Raw genomic sequence first — 5,166 nt, 5'->3', positions numbered from 1 at the left:
TTGGGTGTCCTTTGGGTTTGTTCTTGGCCAAGATTTTTTTTTTTTTTTTCTTGAGAAGGGGTCTCACTATGTAGTTGAGACTGACCTAGAACTCACTATGTAGCCCAGGCTGGTCTCGAACTCACAGTGATCCTTCTGCCTCAGCCTCCCGAGTGCTCGCATTACAGGCATGCACCACCATGCCCGGCTGTGGCCAAGATTTTGACCCACGTTTTGTCCCTTCCTTCATAGAAAGATGGAAAAGGTGGATGTATCTACAGGTCCATGACAGGACAGAATGACTATAGACAGACCATGGAAGACCAGAGGAGGAAACCAGTTGCCCAGAGGAGAAGCTTCACAGGGGACATACTCTTTGGGTTGGCTCTTAAAGGATACAGAGAAATAATCGTTCAGAAAAAAGAAGGTTTTCCTGGTGATTGGCCTGAGGTGAGGGCAGAAGATAAAAATGGCAAGTGATGAGACCAGAAAATTTATTTAGGGCCAGACCCGAAAAGCCCTTCCCACCATGGAGGAGTCTGTTCTTTCTTCTGAGGGGAATCAAGGACCACTGAGGGTTCTGTCAGGGGAGCCCATGCTCTGACTAGCTGTGTGGAAGGAGTGGCTGTTTTGTGCATGGCTGGAGGGAGACTGGCTAGGAGCTGCAGCAGCAGGGCCGAATTGGCCTAGCAGAACCTGCCCCCAGCCAGCCGGCAGGGGAAAGAGGAAGGGGACACATCTCTTCTATTACAGGCTTGACCTGGCAGCCACACACTGCTTTCTGGCCCACAGACTAGCCACTCCTTCACAGCTAACCACAAGCGAGACTGGGAAACTCAAGTCAGTGTTCTGCACGGCTTTCGCCTCTAGGAAAAGGACAGTGTGGATTTCAGGGTACTGGAGGTCTCTTACATGGTGGGTGAGAGTCTCACTCTGCAATCACATTTGCTGAATTGCTTTATTACTTAACAGCAGGGCAGGCACATTTCTTACTCTCTCTGTGGACTCATGAGCTAACTCACCCCAAGGGCTTAGAAACAGTGAGGTCCAGAGTTGTTTTCATTTTCTAGGAGAAGGTTTCTGAAGATGGTGTCCGAGTCCCCAGGTAGGCATCTGGCCAGGGCTGCCAGGACAATGCGCTGTACCCCAGAAAGGGGCCTCCTTTCTCAAGCCCCATGATTTAGTTGAGGCAGAGGGTGCTGGGAGCAGGAAATAGGGATCTGGAAAAAGTAAGGAAGGTTGATTTGGAGGGAAACTGAAGAACAGGTAGCCTAAGGGGTGAAACCTCTGCATCCAGAAGTTCCAGAGGCAGACCAGCCTGGAAGCCCCTCCCCTCCTGTTCAGGGGACAACAGATATTCCAGGATGTTGGGCAGGAGGAACATCTGGTCTCTGGCTTCATTGATATATGCTTCTCTCCCTAGGCTATTAGTTGTAAAACAGGATGAGCTATGGGGGGGTGTGTGTGTGTGTGTGTGTGTGTGTGTGTGTGTGTGTGTGTGTGTGTGTGTTTGTGAGGGAGGGAGGGAGGGAGGGAGAGAGAGAGGACAAAAGAGAGCAAGAGAAGAGAGAGGGGGAAGAGAAGAGTCCAAGCCCAGGAAGACTGTAGACAGATGAAGGTTGTAGGTTGAAAGCCAAAATGATCTTAGACTATCTCTTAGGACCAGTCACCTTAACTTTAGTATCTGACCTAACACCCTGTGACCATTAGGTAATACTCTCAGAATGTATCACTGAGGTTATCAGACCTCCAACCTCACCAACCTTAAAGCTAAGAATGGTATCACATCTGAAGCCTCTGGGAGAGATGTCTCTGCTTTTCTACATCCTGCTTACTTGATGCTCCCACCGAAGTAATTACTAAGTGTATTGATTTTTGTTCTTTGGCTATAAAAGTTCATGTAACCTCTTCCACAGTTGGAGCCTGTCATTCAGAGCAACTTGAATCCATGTTCCTGTGCCACGGTTATTTTTCAGAGTAAGCGAATTTCTTATGTCTTTTAAGGCAGGTTTTTTTTTTTTTTTTTCACCCTGACAAAAGGGAGGTGTCTGGAGTTGGAGGGATCCACTGTCTTCCAGCCAGTGACCTTGCTGAGGGTAGGTGGTCTGCTTTACTCCCAGGGCACAGCATGAGCCCCCACTGAAAACAACTCTGCCTTCCCAGCTTGTAGCTGGAACCCCAGTCTGAGTCCCGCACGGCACCTTCAGGAGCCAGCCCACCTAGGCCCCTCTTCAGGCCCTGCCTAGGGGAAATCTGGAGACAGTCTTTGTGGGGAAGAAAAGACAGTTGAGAGGCAGGAAACGTCCCAGGCCAGGGTCCCTGGTTACCTTGTAAGACCTAGGGCCTCACTACCACTCCAAAGAACTAAACAGCCACTAAGGGCTTTCAAAATGTAAGACCAGGGGCCTTACTTACCACTCTGAGGAGCTAAACAGTAAGATCAAAAGACCTTACCAACCGCCCTGAAGAGCTAAACCGGCACGAGAATCACCCAGGAAGGAACACACCAGACAGGTTGGAAAGGGAACAGACCTTTACTAGTCTGGCCAGACGGCACTCCCAGAGCCAAGCAGCTCAGAGAGGCGCCAGCTCAGGGGCTGAGGTCCTTTTTGTAAGGGGCTAGGCAGGGTGGGGGTCCATACTCAAGATGCTTACAGAATGTCCCAAGGTTTTCAAAACATTCCTTTCCAAGCAGACAAGGAATGAAATAATCTTTATCTATTTACCCATAACTACTAAACATTCACCTGTTAATTTACATTAATCACGGTTGAGACTAGGAATTTACTTGAGATTACAAAATTATGCAGTCCCACAACCTTGCTGTGTGATTTTGGACAAAGCACTTTTTCTCAGGAGCCAACTCCCATCTGGACCTGGGAGCTGTGATTTACACTGAGAATCCTGTCTTCAAACAAATGCTTAGGTGAGAACTCAGGAATGTAAAAGATAAAAGGGAGCTGCACCTGTATAACTTCGCAGGGGCCTGGGGCTAACCTGTGTGGTGGGGGGGTAGGGGGGATGTGCTCCGGGTCGCCAGCTAAAAGAGCGACCACTCTGCAGCCTGGGCCTCTGTGGGCCTCCAGCAGGCCTGGCAGACCCTGCTCACCTCAGCTGATGGCCCGGGCAGCCTGGGAGACAGCACCACCCTCACTGGCCCCATTCACTTATGATGGTGCTCCCACCCTGAGTCCCAGGGCTGGGGGAGGGGCCTGATAAAGTCCTCAGATTTCAGGGCCTCTGGGTGCTCAGCGGGAATTGGAATCTTGAGTTAGGGGGGTGGGAAGGGGGAAAAATGCAGAGGGTGTGAGATTTGGAATCCAGAGGCTCTTGTTACCTATCTGTCTAAAAAGACCAGATGCTTCCAGATACAGAAGGTAAATGACCACATCAGGAGCCAGAGATAGTCAAGGGGCCTGCAGCTGACCAGGGCTCAGGCAGGACATAAGTGAAGGGCTTAGGGATCATCACTGCCAATGTTTTGGTTTACAAGTGGGGAAACTGAGGCCCAGGAGAGAAACCCGTTGTCAGAGTCCCTGGACAAGGAATTGGCTGGAATGTACAGGGAGGACTAAGGACAGAGACATTCTCGTGTCTGGGACAGGAAGGAGCAGGTTTGTCTTGTGATTCCTGGAACCCCTTCAGAGACTGGCACTTTCCAATCCCAAGCCCAGAAGAAAAGACATTCATTCGGACGCGCTCATACGCAGACAACCCCCGACCCCAGCACTGCACGCATGTCCCCTACACATGATCGTGACTGGCGACACGTGGACGGGGCCCTGTGCACTGGGCAAATGCGAGCCCCTGGCTCCACAGTTATGGGGCGTTTCAAGATGATGACGGCAGAGCCTTAAACCAAGAGCAGTGCCCTTGTGAGTGCGGGGGCCTGGTGGACTACACGGATCGATTTCACATCTGCCCTGGCATTCCAGCTGATAAGAGAAAATTTCTGAGAGACCCTAAGTTTAACTCCAAAGGCCAGAAGATGGAGGGGAGAAAGAAAAGAAAGTTCACCAGTAAATAGCTACAGGCGAAACTGACAAAAAGTCTTTATGTTAAAATCTTGACTTAGTCCCCGTTATATCTGACCACCGACTACTGCGGTCACCGTGGCAGGTTTATGTACAAACTGTCCAGACTGTTAACCCCAATCTTGCTTCTCCTTGTGAACTGCCTTCCTGTTGCAGTGCATGTCCTGCCTCATGTTATCCTGCCCTCTTTGAGACAGCCAGTGTAGGTTATAGTGCTTTTTCTTCCTTAAAGTTTAGAAAAAATGCCTTGCGGTTGGTCACAGGTGCAACCTGCTTTGGGACCTTGTCTTTTTTCTGGTGAGTGCCTGGAACAGCTCAGTAACTTTTTCCTTCTTTTCCAGTATGGGAATTGAACCCTAGGCCTTTGCACTGACTGAGCTATATTCTCAGGCTTCTTTGATTTCTTTTACGTTGAGACAGGGTCTCACTGAGGCACCAGGTTGCCCAGACTAGACTCAAACTTTTGATCCTTCTGCCTCAGCCTTCAATACTTGGTTCAGTGAATTATTTCAAAGATCCTGTGACCTCAAGAATTGTGGTGCAACACAATCATTTCCTAAGGGACCTCCAGACCCACATATACCATCCTGCCAGAGTTGCACACTCACTAGAGCCATACCTACATCTTCCTAGACTTCCAACCACCGAGGGCAACCTCCCAGCCCACCCTGCCACATGCATCAGTGTGGGAGGCCGCCGTGAGATGTATCAAAGCCCAGGTGACTGAGGGTGTCAGTGGGCACCTGAGTACACAAGTGTCACACTGCAGAGGTGCACAGAGTTTGTTATAATAATGATGAATCGCATGCACTACCATGCATGCACCCACATGGCTATGCAAGGCTGCACAGCCTTAGTGTGTCTCAGAAAAGCTCCTAAACTCTGGAACTGCAGCTCCAATTCTCATGCTCTGATGCTTCCCTGATGCTGGAAATTAAAAATGATTCCTGCTTTTTTGTGATATCTGCTCCGTCTTTGGGAATCTTGCCTGACCGGACCTCCCTTCAGCCCCGACCATCAGCCCCAGTGTCTGGAGCCTCTCACTGAAACTTTCCCAGCTGGGCAGGTCCAGCCACACCCACCAGGACAGGCATAGTGCTCTTCCACTCTGCCCTTACCTGGGCTCTCTCCTTATATATAGTGCTGGGTTGGG

Source organism: Fukomys damarensis, unplaced genomic scaffold, assembly GCF_012274545.1.
Source record: "Fukomys damarensis isolate Sample0158 unplaced genomic scaffold, DMR_v1.0_HiC HiC_scaffold_23, whole genome shotgun sequence".
NCBI lineage: Eukaryota > Metazoa > Chordata > Mammalia > Rodentia > Bathyergidae > Fukomys > Fukomys damarensis.
Note: the sequence above shows the minus strand (reverse complement) of the source record.